This window comes from Somniosus microcephalus, chromosome 31, assembly GCF_052327205.1.
Source record: "Somniosus microcephalus isolate GS21.2 chromosome 31, FLI_Smic_1.0, whole genome shotgun sequence".
Taxonomy (NCBI): Eukaryota; Metazoa; Chordata; class Chondrichthyes; order Squaliformes; family Somniosidae; genus Somniosus; species Somniosus microcephalus.
The window spans coordinates 22,316,513-22,330,692 of record NC_141017.1 but is presented as its reverse complement, the minus strand read 5'-3'; positions in this window follow the sequence as shown (position 1 = coordinate 22,330,692).

Sequence of the window (14,180 nt, the reverse complement as noted above, 5' to 3'; positions counted from 1 at the left end):
GAAGAATCTGACCTAGGTGGTTGCCTACTCCCATTGTAAACAGAAAATGCATGTCTTTCACTTAAAAGTGCAAGGGTATTACTTGGCTCACTTGGCTGTGTTTCCTCCCCGCCCCCCCCCCCCCCCACCTCCACAAAGTGAATTGGCTGCTCCAGTGTGGATTTGGCAAATAGTGGGCAAGAAAATAATCTGCCCAGGCTAGTGCTGTTGCAACAAAACATGGGAGAATACCACGCAGAAAGTGGGATGGGTGTTTGCACAAGAGTTGCAACTAAACCTGGTAGCAGACAACTATCGGTCACAATTTTTAGCTTGTAAGTGATTAACTTGGGGTTGTCATACAATGTATTAGAAAATATAATCTTTATGTTCCAATATATTCACAATTTAAACCTGCTCAGTGATTTTATTAAATATTATTTCAATTAATATTTGCAGGGGCACAAATGTAGCTGCCTAATCAGATTATTGAATTCCAATCTATCCAGCCTGATGTGGGAAACAGTTTATCTCCTGGTTTTGGGACACGAGGGATTTTTTTTTCATTTAACCTACTCGCTGCTTGGCTTTCACAGTAGACCCATCTCGAACTGAGATGACGGGCATTTAACCGTCTCCCAGGCCTCCCATCTGCCACTTTCATTGGCTGCAATTTTGACTGCTGTCTTGAAGGTATCATTAGGGTGAGTGGTAGATCCACAGATGATGGCCCCTTGCCCGAGGAACTGCTTTTCATGAGCCCAGACCAGAGATGGGGAGAGAGAGGCACAGGAAGTTTGAACAGAAAAGCAGTAAATAAAATGAAAGCAAGTAAATTTACAGGAATTCAAACTTGATCCTTTAATTCCCTCTGACTGATATCTAGGCTCGCAAAACCAAAATGCATTGGAATTCGGTCCTGAGCCATGTAGGTCCCCGCTTTGATCCATGTCCTGTGCTGAGTTAGCTGATACGAATAGACGAGTGGAGAAAACACCCATCTAGCCTGCCCAGTCCATCGCGGACAACAGTGTGACCGACTACACACACTTAATAAACCACCCACTAACCACGCAATCTCCTGGAAGAGGCAAAAATACTTGTAGCCAATTCGGGAGGAATAACGGGGGGGGAAATTTCTCTCTGGCACCCCAACTGTAATCGAGCAAGGCTCTTGGAGACGATGGTAGCTCATAACTCCAGCTGACGAGCACCGACCTTCCAGAACTCCATGTCCTCGTCACACAGCACAGTGTCCGTTGTGATGTCCCCATGAGTTCAGGTAGTCTGTTCTATTTTCGAATGCCTTCTCATTCTAAATATTGGCTTCAGTCATTGCTGTGGTTTTTTAAAAATATATATATACTTGCTCCTATACTCCCTAACAATTGTACGTTTATACATAAAATACTTCTAAGATTCATTTTCCTGACGCACCTTTCTAGGGCTATACAAGCCTGCCTTGTCCAACTGAACTGCTCTGCCCTTTTACTGGGGGTCAAGGCAGGGAATGGTGGTGACCTGCTCTCTGCTGCTGCTACTACAGTACTACGAACGAGCTGTTGGAAAATGTGTAGTAATTACCTGGTGGTGCCTCTTGTCCCTGTGGAGAGGTGCCAAGTTGGTAGAGTGGGGTTTGTGTTCCAACTTTAATCCTCTGAAAATATTTTCCATCTAAATCTTTCTCCACGTGTTGCAATGCAGCACTTGGGGATATTCGACTGGGAGAAAACTTCCAGCCTTTCTCGTTTACCCCTTCTCTCCAGCAGGTGGTGATGCGCTGCAGCCCCACAACTGATTTCTGTGGTGATTCACCTGCCTGTCCATAACCGAGCTTTAAGCCAGAAGTCGTCTCGCAGCCCATCTAATCTGAAAGTGACTGCTGGAGTTATTCAGAGATGGTTATCTGAAGGTATAGATCTGCCCTGATGTGAACAGGTCACCAGTGTTTTGGATCTCTTGATTTGCCAAGTTGAGACAGGGTTCAGCGGTCCCTGGTGATGGCAGCATGGATACCTGCAGTGTGGTTAGTCCAATACACCTGAAGATCCCAAATTTGAGCTCCAGTCTGTGCCATTTTAGCTGGGATACAAGTGGGGAACTATAATTAACCTTGTTGCTGGGAGAAGTCCCTATTAAGATTACTAATGATTAAGAACATAAGAAATAGGAGCAGGAGTAGGCCATTCGGCCCCTCGAGCCTGCTCCGCCATTCAATAAGATCATGGCTGATCTTCTACCTCATCTCCACTTTTCCTGCACTATCCCCATATCCCTTGATTCCCTTTAATATCCAAAAATCTATTGATCTCTGTCTTGAATATACGGGAAACTTTGTGCTATCCGGCACCGACGGGACCGAGCTGTTGCCGTTCCCTCAAAACCATTGGACACACCAGCGTTAATGTTGAAACATACGGAGCTTTTCATCTCCGTATCTGACAACAAACACTGTTGCTTAGCAACAGTTTTAAACAGTCGGCCCGTACCTTGGAAGCGTCTCTCTGAAGCTGTTGCTAAGCTACAGAGACTTTGCAGAGCCTGACTGTTGGGGGGGAAAAAAGCCACGAGAAGAAAAAAAACCTAACAAAACGGCTCCTGATTTTTGCCGGTGGCTCGAGCTGCCCGAACATTTAGCCTTCGGATAACACAGTTTCCTGTACTCAACGACTAAGCCGCCACAGCCCTCTGGGGTAGAGAATTCCAAAGATTCACAACCCTCAGTGAAGAAATTTCTCCTCCTCTCAGTCCTAAATGGCCGCCCCCTTATTCTGAGACTGTGACCCCTGGTTCTAGACTCCCCAGCCAGGGGGAACATCCTCCCTGCATCTACCCTGTCGAGCCCTGTAAGAATTTTGTATGTTTCACACTTGTGTGGATGTTGGGTGAGATTGGGGTTGGACTCCAGTGAGCCTTCCACAGCTTGCGGACACGCGCTGTGAATTGGATACCAGAGGGGTTGCCAGCACTTGTGGAACTGTCCTCTGGTGAGAATTGGTATCTTTTTGGTGGATTCTGAGGGAAGTGGAAAATGAAATGGGTTTTGAATGCCCCAATGTACAGTGCAAAAAATTGCTGGGGCAGTGAACCTGTCAGATCAGGAAGATTTGGGCCGATTCCTATTTTGCATGCAGTACCTGGTCTGTAGGGGTTTCTAACAAACCACACAATGTGTTTAGTCACCAGGAGGCAGCTACAAATTTGGTCAGTCGTGGTTCAGTGGGTAGCAAAAGGTTGTGGGTTTAAGTCCTACCCCAGAGACCTGAGCAAAAATCTAGGCTGACACTCCAGTGCAGTACTGAGGGAGTGCTGCACTGTCTGAGGTGCCGTCTTTCGGATGAGACATTAAACTGAGGCCCTGTCTGCTCTCTCGGGTGAACGTAAAAGATCCCACGGCACTAATTCGAAGAAGAGCAGGGGGCGTTATCCCCGGTGTCCTGAACAATATTTATCGCTCAGTCAACATCACAAACAGATTATCCGGTCATTGTTACATGGCTGTATGTGATCGTGCTGTGCACAAATTAGCTGCCGTGTTTCCTACATTACAACAGTGACAACACTTCAAAAAGTACTTCATTGGCTGTAAAGTGCTTTGGGATGTCCTGAGGTGGTGAAAGGCGCTATATAAATGCAAGCTGACCAGTCTCTGCTCCCATTCCTGCTAGCCAGTGAGAGCTGCTGGAAGTGTGTGGGTTAAAGTAGAGAGCACCTTTTGGGCTCAGCTGTGATTGAATAGTCTGCCTACACAATTTTAAGCTTGTACATTAATGGCCCTGGCCAAGGTTAGGTGGGGGTGGGTAGAAAGAGGGTGCGACTGCTGATAAATCACTACTTTTCAGAAGAAGTAAATAGAAAGGTTTCCTGGATTGAAGCTTGCATACAGCTTTCTCATACTTGGATTCCGACTGCCCCAGTCGACCACAGTGCACTGTTGACAGGGCCTTTACACACCCTTCTCTAAAGCAGTCTATTAATTTGTTCCTGGACACGGCAAAAGTTGAGGCTTCCGTCGTGCCATTTGCATAGTAAAATGACAAAGAATAGCACAACTTAAGTGTAACGTTGGGTCCCAAGTTTGATTTGTGGTCTGTGCTGATCTCAGCCAGGGCAGTGAATGCAGCTGGCCCCATCACTCTGGCTAGAGAGGGAGGGAGGGGGTGGTGAGAGAGATCTTCCAGAGTTCCAAGTATCCAGTAACCCTTGCTGGCGGGTGCAAACCTTGGATGACGGCACAATCAGCTCTGACGCTCCCATGGTTGAACAGCTCCGACCAATAATGGGCGTTTAGATGAGGTAGCATGTGGACCTATATGCCAGCCAAGAAATCAGTACCTGCAGCACTGGAAGGGAGGGAATAAAATTGATGAGGGAAAAAATGGTGCTCCCTACTGCCCATTTTGCCCTCCCTGATCTGTGCTGAGCTGGTTGATGGCCTAGTTGGGGCACTGCAGATGGTCTATTGGGAAACTGAGTGGGGGGGGGAAACGGGTTCCTTCTGATTGCTACTGCAAGGTGCTTGTGATGAACCTTTTTGGAGGTTAAAATCAAGTTCGCCTGTGATCTGAATAGCAGCCTGACATTGGGCTCACTTTAAAAATGGCCACTTTGGCGAGATAGTGGAGGCTGGCTGATCGGTGCTTGTAGAATCCCAGTAATTCCACATCCGTATTCCTTGTTTTCAGAAGAGGAAAGAAAACTGGGAGAAACAATTTTATGCCAATTTTATATATAGTTGGAAGCAAACAAGTTATGTAAAGAGTACATAAAAATAGATGGCTTTTGAAACGGCACATATCTCCAGCTTACTCTGCACTGTGCCATTAGCAGTAATATAGATGCAAACTCCAATTGAGGCTGATCATTAGAAAAACAAGGACCTGCTTTGAGAGAAGCAAGAAAACGCTGTCATCTTGCACTCTCGAGGGGTGAATTTTCACTTTTTACGGTCGGGCAGAAAACAAGCGCTAATGAATCGGCCTCCTGTTTTACGCACCCCCCGATTTTTGACTTCAATGGAAACGAAAATCAGGAGGAGTGTATAACGGATTGCCAGTCCGCTACTGCCCCAGCGGTAAGTGAAAGTTAACCCCTGTGGTTCCGCGCCGAACCCATTTTGGGGAAATCCCTGATAGCAGCAAACTGCTGGGACAGGGAACGGGATGGGGGTGGAAAGAGCTCGTGAAATTTGCTGATATTTGTAATGAGCAACACATCTACCCTGGAACTCTACCACAGACTCTTCAGAACCATAAGTCAGCCAAATACGTCACTTCATGTCCCCTTTTCACCACCCCTCCATATAAGAACATAAGGCGTAGGAGCAGGAGTAGGTCATTCAGCCCCTCGAGCCTGCTCCGCCATTCAATAAGATCATGGCTGATCTGATCTTGGCCTCAACTCCACTTCCCTGCTCGCTCCCCATAACCCTTGACTCCCTTATCGTTCAAAAATCTCTCTATCTCCACCTTGAATATATTCAATGACCCAGCCTCCACAGCTCTCTGGGGAAGAGAATTCCAAAGATTCACAACCCTCTGAGAGAAGACATTTCTCCTCATTTCCGATTTAAAAGGGTGCCCCCTTATTCTGAAACTGAGTGGAGGGAAATGGGTTCCTTTGATTGCTACTGCAAGGTGCTTGTGATGAACCTTTTTGGAGGTTAAAATCAAGTTTGCCTGTGATCTGACTAGCAGCCTGACACCCACCACTTCAGAAGCCAAGCAGCAAGTAGGTCTGGCTATGGTTTCCTCCCTCTCCACTGACCTGATGTTGAAATGTATTTTGATTGGTTGTGTGATCAATCCATCCACAAAGATGGCACATCGGAAGCTAAGATTTCAGATATCAAACACGGGAGCGATTGACAGAACATAAGAACATAAGAAATAGGAGCAGGAGTAGGCCATACGGCCCCTCGGGCCTGCTCCGCCATTCAATAGGATCATGGCTGATCTGAATCTAGACTCATGTCCACTTCCCTGCCCTCTCCCCGTAACCCCTAATTCCCTTATCTGCTAGGAAAATGTCTATCTCCATTTTAAATTTATTTAATATTGCAGCTTCCACAGCTCTCTACACCTGCATCTATACCGAGAGTTGCATTTACAGAGCACTTAACCTCATCAGGCAGACATGGTTTCACTTCTCCTTTGAACGATGAGATCCATCTAGCAATGCAGCACTTGTTCAATACTGCACTTTATGGTCAGCGGCAAGAGTGACACAAAGAAAACACACCACCTGTATCAGTATGACATGTCTGTTATAGTTTCCTTTTCAATCACATTTGTGAATACTGAAAATAAAACTCCCATGTGGTGACTGACGTGCTTCAATGAGGAGCTTTAAATGCTTTTGTACTTTGATGAAGACCTGAATTATTTCACTGGTGTATTTACAAATAGTGTACACTAGTGCTGCAGATGAACTTTAGTGGAGTGTAACTTAATTGTTACATTTAAGCGGAACATTTTAACACCTCTTTGTTCCCGAACTGAAAGAGGTGAAAGTGCAAAATATCTCCATACTGCCCTATTAGATGCAAAGCAAAATTGTGCTTTTGCATTCCAGGATTTATTATTCATCCTAATTGCCCTGAGGACATTAAATGTCAACTGTGTAGTGTGGGACTAGACCAGGCCAGGTAGAGGTGCTGGGTTCCTTCCTTGAAGGGGATCAGTGAACAAATTGGGTTTTTACAACAATCTGGCAGCTTTCATGGTCATTTCCTGCCCAAAAATGACCAGACTTCATGTTTCCAGGACCCCCCACCCCTCCGAATAATTTTTTTCTATCCTTAGCCAGAGACATTGATCCCAATTGCAATGTCCCCGCAGCGATCTGCCCAGATCCAGCCAAACTGGTTTCATAAATTGGCCGGGTGGTTGATAATGAAGAAGACTGCAGGAAGATATCAATGGACTGGTCTGGTGGGCAGAACAGTGACAAATGGAATTCAATCTGGAGAAGTGTGAGGTAATGCATTTGGGGAGGGCTAACAAGTCAAGGAAATACACAATAAATGGTAGGACATTGAGAAGTGCAGAAGATCAGAGGGGCCTTGGAGTGCAGGTCCACAGATCCCTGAAGGTAGCAGGACAGGTAGATAAGGTGGTTAAGAAGGCATATGGGATACTTGCCTTTATTAGCCGAGACATAGAATATAAGAGCAGGGAGGTTATGCTTGAACTGTATAAAATACTAGTTAGGCCGCAGCTAGAATACTGCGTGCAGTTCTGGTCACCACATTACAGGAAGGATGTGATTGCACTAGAGGGGGTGCAGAGGAGATTTACGAGGATGTTGCCTGGGCTGGGGAATTTTAGCTATGAGGAAAGATTGGATAGGCTGGGTTTGTTTTCTTTGGAACGAGGTGGCTGAAAGGAGATTTAATTGAGGTGTATAAAATTCTGAGGGGCCTAGATAGAGTGGATAGGAAGCACCTATTTCCCTTAGCAGAAGGGTCAATAACCAGGGGGCATAGATTTAAAGTCATTGGTCGGAGGTTTAGAGGGGATTTGAGGAGAAATGTTTTCACCCAGAGGGTGGTGGGTGTCTGGAACTCACTGCCTGAAAGGGCGGTAGAGGCAGAAACCCTCATCACATTTAAAAAGTACTCGGATATGCACTTGAAGTGCCGTAACCTACAGGGCTACGGACCAAGAGCTGGAAAGTGGGATGAGGGTGGAGAGCTCTTTGTCGGCCGGCACGGACAAGATCCTTCTGTGCTGTAAATTTCTATGATAATACGAGGTTGCTGTTGTTGCAAATTTAGTCTTGCCTACACGACAGGATTCGTTGGCACAGACAGGTGGGTCATAGGCGGATGCAGCGCTGCAATATAAATGCCACATTTCACTGATCCTTTAGTCTGCTCCAGCTTTCTCCCCATTTTTCTCCTCTTCTGATGCTTATGAATTAGGCGAGGATTCTGCTCCATTGTCACTGGAAGCCTTGTGCAAATGGCCGTTTTTAATGGGCCAGTAATTCCTGTCCCAACGCGTGAGTATGGACGGGGTACTCACGCGTGGGCCCGGAGGAATTGCCGGTTTTCAGCATGCACAGCGCATGCGGGGAAAACCGGCATTTCCTCTCCTCTGACCCAAGGGGTTAAGAGGCAGAACGCGTACGACTGAATTTCCTTTTTTTTGTAAAGTTGCCTGTGCATAAAGGCCTCCGGTTTGTACGCTTGAAAATACCAGACGTAAGTACTTAGTTTTACAGGTAAGTGGTCTATTAATACAATTTAGAATTTTTTTTCCACAGGTTTATTATTTTTAAAGAATTTACAGTAAGGTAAGTGTATTTTTAGACCCTATTAAAAAAAAAAATTTTTTGAAAATTTGATTAATTGTTTAAAATAGTTTTTTTACAGTTATTCATAGTTCATTTATTTAGTGGGATTTTTTTTAATTTTTATTTTCTTACTATCAAACTCATGAATGAACTTTTGCAACCTCCCATTGGTTGCCCAGTGCCCACGTGATCCCAGCCGGCTCATCAAAATAACTACGCTTTAATTCTGTTTAAAACTACTTTACATTCTTCAAAATAATTTAAAAGTATTTAAAACTTTATAAAAGTTACCTTAAGATTAATAAAAATACAACAAATTTCTTTAAAATGCTGCTCTGCATGTAGAATTGCTTTGCAGCTTGTGTTAAAAATTGGGGGCGTGGCCTATGTTAAGGAGACCTCAAGGGGCGTGTCTAACTTAGACTCCGCGCTCGAGGCTTCGCGCTGGCTGCACTCCTGGGCGGCGTGACGTCAGACGCTGCCCGGGAGTAATCAACTGAAAACAGGAATTGCAAGCGTCCCGGGAGCCGAACGGCAGGCGCGCCGGGTAAGTGCTCATCGGGGGCTTGCATGCGCGGCGAGCCCCCGAGCCTAATTTCTGGGCCAATGTGCGAGTCTGGACAGTGTTGGGTTGAGAGAGGAATGTTAGTCAGGCACCTGTATTCCCCTGCACTTCAAATAAAGCCCGAGGGATTTTTTTTTTTTTTACAGCCACCTGACCAATCCGATGGGGCCTCAATGTAACATAGCATCTGAAAGACAGCTCCTTTGACAATGTGGCACTCCCTCGGTACTGCACTGAAGTGTCAACCAAGATTATAGTGAGTGCAAGCAAGCTATTGAAACATGGGGGGGGATGGGATTCAAAACTAAGCCCGTTCTTGGCCTCTCCCGATATCACACATGTACATTGCTGCAGTGTGAATGCTGGCTGCTTTTCTGCTCCCCAATCTGGGGACCCCTGTTACAGTCAGAGGTGATCTAACTCAGTAGAGATTGTGGAATGAAAATGGGACCATTCTGGTCTGTATAGCTCACTGTCATACCATGAATCAAGGGAGCTAAATTCAGCGTCACCGTAATTCAGAAGTTGTGTTTCAAGCCCCCCCCGCCCCTTCCAGGACTTGCATAGAAACATAGAAGATAGGAGCAGGAGTAGGCCATTCGGCCCTTCGAGCCTGCTCCACTATTCAATGTGATCATGGCTGATCATCCAAATTCAGTAGCTTGTCCCTGCCTTTTCCCCATATCCCTTTAGCCTCAAGAAATATATCCAACTCTTTCTTGAATATATTTAATGAACTAGCCTCCACCGCCCTCTGTGGCAGAGAATTCCACAGGTTCACCACTCTCTGGGTGAAGAAATTCCTCCTCATTTCAGTCCTAAATGGCCTACCCCTTATCCTTAGACTATGACCCCTGGTTCTGGACTCCCCGGCCATCAGAAACATCCTTCCTGTATCTAGTCTGTCCAGACCTGACAGAATTTTATAGGTTTCGATAAGCATATAATCTTGGTTGACATTTGAGAGCAGTACTGAGGGAGTGCAGCATTGTCAAAGGTGCCATCTTTCAAATGCGATGTTAAATTGAGGTTATATCCGGCCGTGTAAACAAAAATTTCCTGGGCTTTGTAAAGTCTGTGGGTTGTACTGTTAATAACGACACAGACTTCAGGAGTAACAAACAAACAGGTCTTTACTATTCGAAGGTCAGGGCGAATCTGCCCCAGCAATCCTGCCACAACACTTATATACTGGTGTGGTCACTGTCGGTATTACAGTATACAGAAGCCAAACAAGTAGTGCCACACCTAAAGTAGTTCTCTTAAAGGTGAACGGTTACATACAATAGTTTCCTTAAAGGTAGACAGGTACATACACTACAATCCTCCCTTTTTAGCTTATTACTTACAGAGTCCCATTAACATACATATCTTCAACTTCATATAAAACACTTTACAGATATAATCTCGGTGGGAAACAGTTCACAAAGTCAGTCTCTGCGGGAACAGTTCACAGATTCAGTCTCCGATCTTGACTTGGTCCGAACAACATCTCTTTGGTGTAGCCGGTTCACATGGATAGTGTGACTCCTCCATAGCCTTTTCCTTGACGTAACAGCTTGAACTTTCGTCCTGTTGAACCAGCAGTGCCGACTTTTATAACCAACTGGCTGTCTTGATAATTTCCCACTTTTCAACTAATTTAGCTCCTTTCGTAGGTCCCCTCCTGAGCTGGTAGAAGTGATAATATTTTAGATAGTTATTGTCTTCTGCCTCTTCTTTTTCTTTTCTGCCTTTTTGAGACTCTCGGGGCTCCTTTCTTGGCTGCCAGCTGTAGCGCCACCAACTCTCTATGTTTCTTAGACCTTAAGTGTTTCATCCTGATTTCAGCACTTTGGGAGTTTTCCTCACAAACTGGGCAGACCACATCCTCGTAATATTTAGTGTCACTCAACAGGTCATGGTAATATTCGGGGTCGTCCTGAGTTAGGCCAGCGAGAGGGCCTTCTACTTCCTCCTTACCCATCTGGACGTTAGCTGACTGTGGTTCCTTCCCTAGACATCTTTCTTGAAAAGACTTCTTCATGCATTCATCTTCATCCCGCTCTTCCTGGGTTTCCTGCAAATCCTTCACTAATGACCTCATTTGTGATTTCAACACTTCCCCTTCCCTCGGGGATTGATTGATCGGGCTATTCAATCCTTCTACTGGAGCAGCTGTTTCAACATTCTGTTGTTCACATAGACGTGATTCAGCGTACTTTTGGCATCCCAGTAAAGTCTGTTTTGCAACGTCAGCTATTTCCCAAACTTTTGAGAGCTCCGAACCCCTTCCCGTTGAAGATTGAAGCTCGTGTTCAGATTGTTCCCATTACAGAGTCTTTTCCCTCAGCATATGAAGGAGTTGGCTGACCGTTAACTCTTCCACGGGAACACTGTGGATCAGAGTCTTCTCCATTTCATCCACCTTTTCCTCCAATGCTTCCACCTTCTGTTCCTCTTGTACTTTGGCTTTCAGCGCTCGGAAAAGTTGCGCCCTGATGCTCTCTAGCTCATGTTCAGGGACCATTCTTACAGTCTCTGTGTTTCTTACAGTTTCCTTTTCTTCCACTGAAAGGATTCCCAGTTGAATCTGTTCTTCAAGTTGTTGAACCTCGGTCATTGCCGCCTCATATTTGTCTTGGGTTTCCTTCAATATTTTTATGAGTTCTTGGACATCTTGTCTTTCATGTTCTGCCATGTCTTTCACCTCTAATTTCTCATCTATGGATGGAACTTCTACCGATGAGTCTGTCTTGGCCTTGAGCTCATCAAGAATTTCCTGCAGCCTTTGGACTTCTTGCTCATGTTCAACCTTTAGTTGTTCATATGCTTCTACTGAAACTAGCTTTTCGGAGGTTGCCGAGTTAACCCCCTCCAGAATTGTAGCCTGGGCCTGTTCATACTGTTCTTTCAACTTCTCACACTCTGCTTGTAAGGAGTCGTAGAGAAGAACTGGAATAACATCCTGGCTTCCTGAAGATTCCTCTTCATTTGCTTCTTTCGCAATTTCCTGTTGGAGTTCAGCCAAGGCTGCTATGCTATCTGCCTCTCGAAGTCTCACTGCCATCAAATCTTCTTTATTCTTGCAGTCTATCTCAGCCATTTTCTGTTTACTTTCATTTAACTGAGTGAGTAGTCCCTTATTCTGGGCTGAGAGATATTGCACCTTCTCATGTAGACCATAGCACTCCTTCTCTGCTCGACATAGCTGGTTACTGCTGATTTGGTTCTGTGTTTCAAGTTCCAACATCCTTTGCTTAGCTTCTTTCAGTTTCGCCCCTATAAGCTCCTCTTGCAACATGGCCACATTATTCACATCAGGTAAAGAAGCGTTTCTCTTTTCCATGTCCAAGATTTTTTTCTGCATCTCTTTAAGTGCACACTGCGATTCAGCTTCTCTTAACCTTGCCTGCACTAGCTCCGTCTCCAATTGCAGAACAAAATCCTCAGTGTAGCGTGGTTTGCCTTTATGCTGTATCTCTAGATCATGCAAATATTCTAACTCCTGAACATCATAAGGGAGATGTGATCGGTACTTGGTCACGATGGCTCTATGGTCGCTCTTTGCTTGAGCTAGCTGCCTCTGCTGTCTTTCCAGGTTCTCCCATTCGGTGTCCCAGAACTTTTCCATTGTTTTCATCTCTTTTACGAGACGGTAACTCAACTGTTCTAATTGTTGTCGTACTTTGAAATAAGTTTGAGTCCGAGTTCGGTGTTCTTCCGTCGTGTATAAGTCCTTAACTTGAACAGGCTCAGAATTCTCTGTCAAACTGGAGTTCTGCTCTGAAGCTTTATTCTTCTCGGTAGCATAAGCCTTTATGCATTTCTTTGTTTTCTCCACCATAGTCGGCAAGTTCATTTTAGCCTTGTCTTCCATATTTGAGTTGGTCTTATCGTCATCCGTTTCAGAATCTGAGCTGATAGCTTGCACCGAGTCCTCACTCATTATGGCTTTTAGATAGTGCCATTCCATGTCTATTTTCTTGATCCACTCTCGTCCTAGAAGTGGTGGTCCTCCCTCAGATAATACGTACAAGTTCATTCTTGGGTGTTCTTTACCCCTATCTCTCACCTTGACTCTTATCTTCCCCATGGGGTATACCTTATGCCCCGTGTATGTCTGCAATACGAACTTGGTATTTCTTAAGGGTATGTGAGAGAATAGCCGGTGGTAGTCCCTTCGATTTATGACTGATAGAGCTGATCCAGTGTCCAACTCCATTCTTACTTGGACTCCAGCTATTTTTAGTATGACCCAGATAGTTTGTAGGTCAGCTTCCTTACTCACATTGTGAATTCTCAGACTACCCAGCTCCTGGCTGTTTGGGTCTGAGTCTGAATTCTGTTCGTCTGAACTCTTCTCAGCCACCTTGTGTACCTTGTTGTACTTTTCTTGTGGTGGCTTCCTTTGGTTGTTGGTCTTCTTCCCTGACCGGCATACCTTAGCGATGTGACCCAGTTTGCCACATTTCCTACATTCTTGGTTCTTAAACCAGCATTGATTCTGGTCGTGTGTTGTCTTCCCACAACGATAGCATTTTGTTGTACTTGAGGTAATTTGGTCCACCCCGAGTGCCGCCACCTTCAGCTGCATTTCCGCCGTTCCTTTTGCTGCGGCTTCGTGCGATGCAGCTATAAGGACAGCCCTGTCTAGTGTGAGGTCGTTCTCTTCCAGTAGTCGCTTTTGCGTCCCTTCTTTGGACAATCCACATACGAACTTGTCTCGCAGTGCCTCTGTCAGATTCCCTCCGAACTGGCAGTCTTTCGCCAGCCTACGCAGTTCGACCAAGTATTCCGCGTTACTTTCGTCTTTCTTCTGCGTTGTTGCATAGAATTTGAATCGTTCAGCCAGCATCAACGGTGTGGGGTTCAAGTGATCCTTCAGCACTGCTATAATGTCATCGAAAGTCTGATCCGCCGGTTTAGCTGGTGAGAGAAGATGCTTCAACAACCCGAATGTTTTCGCACCCATCATGTTAAGTAAGGTTAAAGCTTTTTCATCCTTAGCTATTTTGTTAGCCTTACAATGTATCTCAATACGTTCCACGTACGTGGCCCAGTCTTCTATCTCAGAATTGAAATCGTTGATGTCCGCCCGCTTAGGCATCTTCCTTTCCTTGGGTACTGTGGGTTTGCGTGGAGTAGGTGTACTGCCTCCACGAGGGGATCCGTTTTGTGGCCCCTCGCATGCTTCCGTAATAGGACTGTCCCTGGGGTGGAGAGCCACGAAGGTAGGGACACTCCCGAGGTTGATTTGCGGGGAAAAACAAACATCTTCTCGTGAGGAGTGGCGTTAGTAGCAGTACACAGTAGCGACCTTATCGAGTGGAGTACGTCTGGGAGGACCTCTTGCCAG